Source organism: Anarrhichthys ocellatus, unplaced genomic scaffold (assembly GCF_004355925.1).
Source record: "Anarrhichthys ocellatus isolate YVR2014 unplaced genomic scaffold, GSC_Weel_1.0 scaffold20, whole genome shotgun sequence".
Classification (NCBI taxonomy): domain Eukaryota; kingdom Metazoa; phylum Chordata; class Actinopteri; order Perciformes; family Anarhichadidae; genus Anarrhichthys; species Anarrhichthys ocellatus.
Window position 1 is genome coordinate 344075 of NW_022280050.1, and position 12127 is coordinate 356201.

General features: G+C 41.9%; 1 protein-coding gene across 1 annotated transcript in view; it reads right to left on the reverse strand.

The window, feature by feature from the left end:
• The window catches only part of pard3bb (par-3 family cell polarity regulator beta b), a 168759-nt gene that overhangs the window by 1837 nt on the left and 154795 nt on the right, over positions 1 to 12127 (reverse strand). The window lies entirely within an intron of this gene.

Genomic DNA, 12127 nt, shown 5'->3' on the forward strand with positions numbered 1-12127 from the left:
ACACACACACACACACACACACACACACACACACACACACACACACACAGCTGTGGTAATCCAGTACAATCCTGTCAATAGATATCCATGTCTTGTGCCCAGTGGAAAGCAAGTACACAAACATGTGTCGTCCACATAGCTAACAGTACGAGGTATTACATTTGATCCCTCTACATTTGATTCATCCTTTCTCATTCTACCCGTCGGCCTTTACATCTCTTTTCCCTTCTTTCATTGATGTTTGTCAAAATGAATTCTATTTTTGTTCATGTATTTATGCTCCTTTGTTTCCGTACATACAGAACATTCTAGATTAAATGTGCATTTATTAAATAAATCCTGCACTTTCTCAATTTTGATAAAATTCCTACCGACTCACAGTTTGGATGAATATACTTCAACAATAATGTGTACTGAAGCATGTACTTCTGTATAAATGTGTTGGGAGCGTGTTACTCTCACTGAGTGTCCTAATGACACTAACCGTCGATATGCTTAGCTGAGTGGGTGGGGCTCCGCGGCCTCCAACCAATCACAGAGCTGACCTGTTGCCTGGAGATAAACGTTGATGTGCACACAACCACGGGACAGCCAGACTGAATCAAACACAGATTTGCACATAAATACTTGCACAGAGCGCACACACACACACACACACACGCACATAGAGTGCTGGTGGTCTCCATGCTGACGCCAGTGTGTGTCAATTTGGGTGGTCAGCAGCGGAGAGTGTATAACTAACTACATGCCCATCATGTTTGGGATGTCTGCTTCTGCCCCTCCTGGCTCCATATCGGCCGCGAGAGTGTGTGTCACACTCACACACACACACACACACACACACACACACACACACACACACACACACACACACACACACACACACACACACACACACACACACACACACACACACACACACACACACACACACACACACACACACACATTACATTTCTGCTTCTCTCATCTGTCAAACTATAACTGTCTTCTGGTTTTCGACTTGTTCTGCTACACGTATTGTAAGTCACTCCGACTGCGTGATGCGTATCAGCTACATGTCTCAAATGTCTCCCTTCTTGATAGCCACAGCCGTTTTGTCTGCTTCTCTTCTACCAACACGCAAGTCTGCCAGCTGCCCCGTCTGTCCATGTGTCTGACTGCCTCGCTCGCTCGCTCTCCTTTTAGAGGCTTTATGACTACAAGTCTGCATGCCGGCTAATCTGCGTGGCTTGCTGGCTATCTCTGAGCCTGGATACCTTTGCCCATATCAGTCAGTCAATCTGTCACTCAGAATTTGGCCCCTGGCACCGATAACGTCACCAAGGCAGAGATAAGAGCGGTGGAGAGGTGACGGGGAGGTGAAGAAGGCAGGGCAGGGAGGGAGAGAGAGAGAGATAAGATGGAAAGTAAGAAGGAGAGGAAAGGACAAGTATAGGGGGAGGAACGAGGGGGAGATGCTGATGAAAAACAAGGATAAGAAGAGTGTTGAAGTGGTGAGAAAAATACAATAAAGGAGCTGTAGGCAGGAACAAAAGAAGACATTGCCTCTAAAGATGTACAGGTAATTAAGAGTCATCAGCAGCTTTTGTGAACAAATGCTTCACTTATCTATTAACTGTTTAATATGCACTGTGATTTATCGAAATTCTTAGGCTTTCAATCACTTATTAGGACACTACAGTAGATATTTAAAAAACTCAACTACAACAATAATTAGTGATGAACCTGTAAATAGAGAGAACAAGTCAATGAAGTGACGTGAGGCGTGAAGAAGAATGAAACAAGACGAGGATAAGAAACATAAAGGCCAGTATTCTGTCTGTCATTTTAAAGACAATTTGGCAGATGAAACATGGAAAATGTGATTGTTCCTCATTACCGAGCTCTTATTTCACCTGTGTGATCTTTCAGTGGTTCCATCTATAAGCTGCTGTACTACCTACTGTAGCACGGCTCAGACCAATTTGTGCTTATTCGCTGCCGGAGCTGAAGGAGTTTCTAGTGGACGTGCGAGCTGTCAATCGTCTCGTCTTATTTTGCGTGGAATTTAACCCGATGACAGGAATGAAGGAAAACTATAAAGAAATAACCAATCGTCTGGCTGATGGTCTGATTTACTTACTTATAGGTCATATAGAGGCATCAGCATTGAATTGAGACTGTTTCATAACCAGGTAAAAGTTCCCTGCAGTAACTTTAAGTGGTCTTTTGCAGTTTTATTTCATTATAAAAGAATGCCTTTTCGGACTGTTGAATTTTGACTCGCAATTAAAAAAAGTTACCTTTGGCACAGAAAATGTGACGGCATTCTTTACAATCAAACGCTTTTCAGGATCATTTATATATATATATATATATATATATATATATATATATATTGATAATGAAATAATAATTAGTTGCAGAAATAATAATTAGTTGCAGCCTTCAGAGTTGACATATTGGGAATGGGGTGGAAATCCAGTGGGAATCTTTAGGGAATCCACTGTAAATCCGGTGGCAAGTTTGGAATTCTCTCCCCAGGAACCCAGTCAGCACTGCACAGCAGCTGGGGATTAAGGGGTAATGAGGATGGAACCCATTACTGGCACACACACACACACATGCACGCACTCACACACACAAGTGCAAACCTTAGCTCAAATGCAGTGCTAGCTCCTAATCACCCCCTCCCAAACCCCACGTACTCTGGAGGAGGCAAATTGGCACACAGCTGGAGAGGAGTTAAGACCAAATGAGGAGGCTGGTGGTCTGTGTGTGTATGCATGTCTGTCTGTGTGTGTGTGTGTGTGTGTGTGAAAGACAGAAACAGATGTAATGAATGAGAACAGCTTTCTGACACATGCAACAACTAGTTTAACATAATTGAGAGAGTAATCAAGGCAAAACGAAAAAAAATGTAAAAAGGTTTCAAGCAGAACAGGAAAGCCATCGGGGGCTCAGTTTGAAGTGAAACTCAACTGTGTAATACCTGTTCAGGGATGCCTTCTTTGGCATTGTTAGTGACTTAGATGCACTCAGTACAGAGGTTAGATATTTGAAAAGATAATTTGAGAGATTTCTCTCCAGGTCTGGCAGTAATTGAGAGTAACGTGAGCCTTTCTAATTCTCTGGTATTTAAGGGATTTCTGATGGATTTCTGAGGAAACAAGGAGTTGTTATATGTCCTCTGCACCTGCCGCTTTCTCTCATAAACACACGCGCTTCACTAACTCTTTCTGAAAGGGCTGGATACAGCTGTTATACTAGCGGGAAAAACACACACACACACACGCATACGCAACCATCGATCATCCCAGCCTGTCTCAGTGAGACACAAATACCTTTAAGAAAGAGAGACAAGACGTCGCGATGTGACACAACACATTAAAAAACTCCTGAGAGTCAACGACAGCCGCGTCGGAGATGGATTGTCTCAATAAAACCAAACACTAAAGCACAAACAAAAACAACACCGCCTCAAAATATGAAGAGAGATAAAGTTTGAGATGAGAGGTTGGGGGGGTTATAAGAGGTGAGAAAGAAAAGGAGGGCGGGAGAAAGAGGGGGATGCAAAGAGCGATATTCAAAGTGAGAGAAAGAGGAGCGGGAGGAAGAGGAGGAGATTTAATGCAGCTTTAATTCAGTTATATCTTTATGAGTCTTTCTAGAGCCGAGGCCTCACCTTGTGCTGATATCCATTTGAAACAGATCTTAGGTCTGAGGTTGGGAAAACACTTCATATATTCAAATTGCATTCAACAGTGTCAGATTCTTTGTCAACGAGAGCCACGGTATTTTGACAGTCTGGTAATAAAACAGATTAATAGCTCAAACGGTTCCGCTACTGCTGCCGTAATGTCATTTGGTGAAAATGGGACCGCTGTGATGTAATGTCCCCGGAGTTGAACGGAGTCTAACTTAGTTCCATCCTCCTAATGCGATACTTCATTATGAAGCTTTAATCACAGATGCATCACAGTCCAAACAATGAGGCAATAAAAGCTTAAGTGAAAAATAATGAAGGGTGGAGAAATACTTTATCTGCTATCTAAGGAGAGGATTGCACTGGAATTAAAATGAAACCTGCGTCACATCGACAGTTTTTTTGCAAATTACATTCTATATTGGTTTTGAACGTATATCAATATACTGTCAATTATATCCTCAAGTGCCTAATGTCCTTCCATAATAACATTACATAAAAAAATGCTATATCTTCACCTATTTGGGATAGTGATGAACTCTATAAAGTAATGCTTTAAACATTAAATGACTTTAAAGGAAATCTGTTTTTTCTTATGAATATGCATATTTATGCTGTAAAGTGCTTAAAAATCCAATCATATCATCTGCTCCTTCTGGAGGATCTTGAGAGGTTATTTTGAAAAAAACACGAGGACATAACAGTGTATGCATGTACAATAGTGGTGGCATGGAATAGCAGCAAACAAATAATAACTTTACCAACAAATCATTGATTTTTCTTTGTTGTTTTCATGCAGTTTACTAAGATCTTAAAGAGAGTGAAGGCTTTCAGCATGATTGTCAGCTGGCGTTTTTGTTTTGACTGAGCTAAAGCACACAAAGCTGCTGTGTGAACACACCGCACAGGTAGAGTACGTGGCATCTGGAACTGTATTAACTGCGAGTAGTGGGGAAAAAACAAACTCTTAACAGAACAGAGCCGAGTCATTTAGAGTAACGCCCGAAGCAGCAGAGAGAGTTTTTATTAGGAGAAGCCCAATAAGACACTAAGCTGTTTTCCTACTTATGGTTAAGTGGTTACACACTCTGTGTGTGTGTGTGTGTGTGTATGTCAGAGATGGAATTCTGTTGGTTCAGCTGTCAATATGGTGCTTGTGTGTGTGTGTGTGTTAGAGAGCCCTAAATCTCCCTCGACTCCTGACCCCTTAGGGTCATATGATACTCCATCAGTTCCCATCAAACACTTAGAAGATGGGGTCAAAGGCTAAGGAATGGTATTATCAACTAGGATTAGGGGGCATACCAAATACATAGACATAACATTCAAACCCTCGTTACCATTTGGTACATTGGACAAACCATATGATGACATTGATAAACCTGCAACTGCAGTAAAAGCAAAGCTAAGTTAATGACTGATGTGGGCTGATAACAGCTGGTTTTCAGGATCTTTCAATAGGCCTGTTATGGAGGGCAGTGTTTCATGTTCAAACATGCCCTAACAAACACACTTAAAACTAGGTTGCGCCCAAAATCCCATATTAACATGCTATTTAGTACGCTAAAACAGGATGTGGGATTTATTAGTATGTCGCAAACCTTGGCATGAAACCAATAATATGTAAATTGTAAACCATTTAGAGTGAAATATTACAGTATGCAAAAAGCTGGACAATTGTCGACATACATATCCCACAATGCAATTCGAAAGGACGACAACGTTCTTAACATCGTTCAAAACCAAATGGCAACCAACTGACAGTGAGGCTCTCAGGTAATTACAGTTCAGTGTGTCTGAAAAGTAGTAGAAAGTACACATGTTGAGTATATAGTGCTTAGTATGAGATCTCAGACGCAGCCCGAGACTTGTGTTTTGAAAAGGAGCAACTGACCGTTCACCAAGACCCCCCCAGCCTGTTTTTTCATTTCACACAGAACTAAACAAAAGAAGCTGTTTCTAGCTGTGTAAATGTGTATTTGTTTACACAAGAAAACAATTTGAAGATTAGGGCAAAGCCATGAATTTGGCAAATGTAACTCTATCCATCACAAGTTGGACGGGAGTTGCTGGAGTGTAAACTTTCCTAAAAACCAAATGAAGGAGCAGGACAGAGCTGCTTTTGTGCGATCTAAACTCTGAACTCTACAGTAGCACCCTGGCTCCACTCATCAAAGAGTCCTTTTGTAACTTGTACGCACACATAATAAAATAACAAGTCAGCTGATGACCAACACCTTGGTTTTGGAAATAAGGTTTCTATTGTAGCAGTGATCAGATTATGACATGCTAAAGTTAACGCATGCTAAAAGTGGTGCAGCATCATTTTGAAGTATTGGTTGTTTATGTCACCTCTTGTTATGAAAACAACAATCAGTGAGTATTTGTATTTAAATCATGTACTTGCGTGACACTTGTACGTGCGTGTCACACCGTATTATGACTAAGTTGCAGTGGTTTAGTGACCAAGATCAACAAGAGGCTTAAAAAGAGTCCAATTTTCTCGGTAAGACCCGATAAATGGAGGATTAAGAGTGTGCAAACGATAAAGATCAGGCAGTATTTCACTGGGGATTATTTAAGTAAGACGAAGACGCAATCCTTTGTTTTTTTTGACCTGCATACTAATTTTGTAGTTGCCAAAGAGGTGAATACTGAGGACTTCACAGCAGAGGCACATTTGTGTTCAAAACAAACAACCAAGAAGAAGTTTCCAGACAAAGAGCAGGCCACTAAAGACTAACATCGTCATCTGTATTCCTTGATAGTAGCACAGAGCAAAGGACAGAGAGAAGGGAGATGAATGTAAAGAGACTGAGGAGATAGCGTAAACAGAAGACAAAGAGGTGTGACCGCAGAGGGCTGAGACAGATGGGACTGGAGGAAGAGGGGGAGGAGGACGGAACAAGACAAGGGCTGTGTCTCCATATTTCCTACATAGTGCACTACATTTATTATCTGCCATTTTATTTGAGGATCAGAATTCTGAGTGTGAAAATGTGTGCACTGTACAAATACCACAATAGAAGAAAGCTAGAATTACCGCCTTGCGGTTGTAAACCTCCGACCAGTCACGCGGTGGTCTGCATCCATGTCTGTCCAAAATGTCATCACTTCAGCATTTTATGCTGTTCGACATGTGTGTATCATTTCCATAACAAGCATATGAATTCTTGAGTTATGGCCAAGACCTTCAAAATCTAATCGGTTCATCCTTGAGTCCAAGAGGATGTTTGTTCCAAATTTGAAGAAATTCCCTCAAGTTGTTCTTGAAATAATTGGTCATGAGACCGGATCGAACGGACTGACAGACAACCCAAACACATAATGCCTCCGGCCACAGTCTCAATGGCATGTTCACTACTTTCTGACAGTCAAGTAAAAAACGAGACAATGGGGGGGGGGGAAGACAAGGAGAAGACAATAAGATGGAGGAACGTGACGATGGGAAAAGAGTGAGAGTTTTACACTTGGAAGCTGATGAAAAAGGAATGAGAAATAGGACTACAGGTAGCGGAGATTGAACCTCCCAGATGGATGTCTTGTGAAGCTCAGAAGGAAACCATGAAAGGAGGAGGAGGAGGAAGGAAGGAAGGAAGGAGCAGAAAATGAGAAGGCAGGGACAATAAAGAAAATGAATGGTGGAGAGGTGGGGAACGACAAAGAAGAGAAGGAAAAAAAAGTAGAGAGACAAGTGCTGTCCTCCAGAGAGACTGGCATGCTGTAGGTCAGCATCTGCTGAGAATAATGGGCCCTACTTTAGCGGAACACACACGCGCACACACACACACACACACACACACACACACACACACGCACACACAGTCACACTCACCGGATGCTTGCTTATACTGTTCACGTTTGAATGAAACTAAACACCTTTCAACAGCTCCTATCTGTCTTTGTCAATAAAGTTCTCTCAAATATGATTTATCCACCTGGATGTCATGAATTACAAACTGACTAGTCCAGGAAACTAACATGATTACATTCCCCTGTGCATGTAAGTATGTGAGCATACACATTTGCAGATTTGCCCGTGTGTGTATTGGCGTATGACCGTGTGTGAGGCTGCATAGGACAGAGCACTCGTATTAAAGAACACAGCTGAAGTGTTAAGAGAAAAAAAAACGAAAGACAAAACGCCGGCAGGGAACGAGATGGAAATGACCACAGGAGGATAAAAAGAGGAGAGCAAATGAGAGGATACGGTAATACGGTAAGGACTTCAAATGAAAAGTACGAGACGAAGCCACAGAGAGAAATGTGGAAAACAGGAGAGGGAATCAAATAAGAGCATTAAAAAGTTACAAAATAACACGTATGACAAACTAAAGAGAGAAACAGTACTCAAAGACAATGAGATGGAGAAGGACAGAGGAGAAAGCCATTAGAGGAAAGTGAGAGGAACTGAGGGATGAAGGCCTTCCAGATGGTGGGAGACCGTTGCCTCGGAAACACAGAGAGGGCAGAACAAAGAGGATTTGGAGTGTTTCGCATCCCATCATAATACGGCCATGCCAGTGGAAACTGAGTAATGACGCTATCGCCAAAAAAACAACAACATGGAGGCCGACAATTTACTGCAGGAAGCTTCTCAAAAAAGTGAATTCTGGTCGACATGTCGAGTGAGAGATGAGCTGATGGACAAACGACACAGAGGCTGAAGATGTTCATGTCATTGCTGCTCCTTTTCCAATGCACTGACTCTCTCACCTTATCTGTTGCACATCAACTGAAATGTGCACACACAGAATTTCAGAGTTTAAGTTGTGATCTATAAACTATATCTCTATGATCGAACTACGCACGAATCTGGGGAAGAACCGGAAGTAAACAAGTTGCCATTACTACGGTGGCGCACTACTATTAATGACCACAAAGTAAACATATTTCGGTTGGCATCACAAACGGCACACGAGCAACACGTCGGCTTACCGTGTAAACGTTGACTCAGCCGAATACGTCGTAGTTGCTCGTAGGGACTGTGTCCTTGTAAAAGCCTTCAATTTGACTTTAATCAATTTTAAATACTCATCTGTGTTTATTATCTTCCTCTACCCTTTATGTATGTTACTGCGAGCAACCAAGGACACATTGAGTTTGAAATCAACAGTTAATATTGTTATTAGACGGAGAGTCACTAAAACGTGGCGGTGCAGCTCGATGGCCGAACACAGACGGATTAGAAACGATGACAGGAGTCCTACTTTGTTACAAATAGGGTCCCTGATACTGTGTCAGAAGACATCAATGAGTGGGAAATGTCTTTCCAAGAAACAACTTAATATAAAAAATACAAGGATTCTTATTAATACATTTCCTTCTTATTTTTAAAAACTATGAATAAAAATCAGTGACAGAAGACTGAAGACAAAAAGTTGTAAATATTACATCAATGTTAGATTCGGGTATTGCTTTTGACCTCTCTGAAATGCACCTATACAATATACACCTATACTGATATTACAGGGAATATATATATATATATATATATTCCCTGTAATATCAGAAGAAATAATAACCAGGGGCCTCTGGAAAATGGCAACTTCAAATGAAGCCATAAGTCATGTTAAATGGTGCAAACCGCGACACTAGCAATATCAACTTTTGGACATTTGAACGTGCGACAGCCATAAAGGCAGATTCATCACATCGGCAATGAATTGGCTGCACCTTGTAAGTACATGATCGGGCCATGTCCGTCTGTGCTCGCTGAAAGTCTTCAAAGTAAAGATGACATTCAGTTAGAATACATAACCACTTAGGCAGTATAGCGGGTGACTTCCTGAAACATCATGAAATCCATTACAGATAATGTCATATCCCGTACAAATAGCCTCCATTATTTCACATCTTGAGCCAATAAGGTTCCCACTCAGCAAGATGTAATAGTTTCAAGCTGGGGACATTTTTTGTGCTCCGTGCGTGACCACAGGATACAAATTGCTGACAGAATTACGATCCCCCCATAGCTGATAATTTGGTGCATGAAGAGGAGTTCTGAAATAGCGCTTGTAACAGCAAGATGGGGGATTGACACACACAAGTACGGTCATGGATTGAGGAACTTTTTAAGGAGGGACACACAAACACACACAGATATAAGCACAAACATGATCTCAGTGTTAGTGTGGCGCCTTAAGGAAAGTTATGGTTTGCACTACCTGTGCACAAGAAAATGCACTACCCGTTACTGCTCTACACTGACTGTTAAGCTTTAGTTTCCTTGAAAACATCAAGTGTGTTTGCAGCTTTAGCACTGAATGTAGGATACTGGAGATTCAGTTAAACATGTTCATCCGTTCACTAACTTGACCAACGCAGCCTCACTGCTTTATTTAAATGTAAAACCCCCGCCTGTTGCAGTAATATGAGCTGCTTCCTGTTTCAACGGATTCATAAATCATCATAACAATTTCTGACGCGTTCCATTTGGCATCGAAGAATTCGAAACAAGCTACATTTTTGCACTCACTCATCACGTCGCTTTTCGTAGTTTATGTCATTGGGAGATTTTTGCATGCATGCAGAAACACATTTTAATTATCATTTAACTTTCCAATGGAAGTTTGAGAATTCCTGAAAAAAAAAAGAAGACGCTTGTAGCAGCACAGGAAGAGCAGATGGTCATTAGGCTGCTGCCAGATGTCAACATTTCACAGCTGCAACTATTGAAATGTATGAAGCGCGGTCGATCTTCTTGTTCTTCAGACAGACATAAATAATAATGGAACATTCCTTGATGTATTTCCCACATTTATGGTGATGAGTTAAGTGCCATGAAGTTAAGGCGAACACCGGCCATTAAACTAGCAAGACGTGATACAAATTTTGGAAGGACAGAATGAGTAATCGACCAAAGGATGTGCTTCACCCGGGCATTTTTCTACCACAATGCAAAAAGTTTGGCATTTCACCACCTGCTCGACTCCACATGAGCACATTATCACTCAACATCAGCTCAACGCCAGCATACCCCAAAAATCCTTCACCGGCTGGGACCTGAAAGAAAAACTTCCTCCCTCACCCCAGGGTCCAGACATATGAAAGCATATCTCACACACACACTTGTTGAGCCGGGACCCCGTGGTTCTGCAACACATTACGGGTTGCAACCCAACTTTTTAGAGTCCAAGATCAAGATCAAAGCTGTGACCAGAATTCTTTAAAGCACCAACAAGTGAACACATCAGAAACAAGATAGGGTCAAGAGAGAAAAAGCAAGATGGAAAGGGGGGGGGGGCAGGGTCTCTCTTGGTGTCCCTTTCATGGCCAACAAACAAGCAGAGACTCGCCGAGTCCGGAGACACAGAAAAACAACCGGACAATGGGGTGGATTGTGCCGCAGTTGTAAAGTGGTCTGGGAAACTCTCGGGCCTGGTTGGGAGGTCTTCTCAAGAGAGAGACATTCCCGTTTCATTCCCCCCCCAGCAGAGTGAAACAATATTCAACAATGTCCTTTTCACCTCAAGTTCAGAGAGAATGAGAAGGAGAAACACAGAAGAGGAGGGGAGGAACGGCAGAAAGTAGAGGGGAATAAATGAGGCGATGTTAAAGAGACACACAGAGACAGAGCGCGAGACGCTGAATGCAACATCTGCTTTCTAATTACTAACCATCCAATTAGCATTGTAATGAGGAAGTGACAGCCTTCCCAGAAACCTGAACAGCAATTCCTATTGGCTCTTTTAATCCAATAACAAGGACAAATGGGTAAGTGTGTTCAGCTAATCCAATTGGGTCAAGGCTGTGTTTCAAACAACCGTGTGCTGTTATCAGCAGAGATCCGTAGAGAGCAAAACCATGTTTTTAATCATGGCTTTAGTCCGGTCTTATGTGCTTGGAAACCCCCGTACATGAGATAAGTTCATTAGTTTGTGATATGAATGGGTTGTAACACACATTGTCATTCAGTCTTTTCTTTCTTTCTTTACGGATGATATCATTTACGTCAACGTTCCTGTCACAATCCAACGTTGATGAGAGTAAAGATGAGCCGTGGTGTGAAATCTGTCAACTTATTTGTTTTTTTATCCTCTTTCTTTATTCTACCAGAGTGTGTGTGTACGTTTACAGCTATCTTTGCGAGAACAAAATTGAGTTTGAGATTTGAGATTTGGGCCGGTCCTCACCTCCGAACAGACCTTCAAAGACCGGTATGAGGGTTCAGACTTGGTTTTAAGGTTCAGGTTAGAATAAGGTGAAGGTTAGGGGCTAGAGAATACATTATGTCAATGAGTATCCTCACAAGTATAGAAGTACAGGGGTGTGTGTGTGTGTGTGTGTGAGGGAGACAGAGTGAGAATATGTAAATTGGGCAGTAATGGGGCACACATGGTAGGGCCGCAACCTACTAATGTTGACCATACAAACACCATACATCTACTGACCTCAGAATGACCGAATCTCACACACACACACACACACACACACACA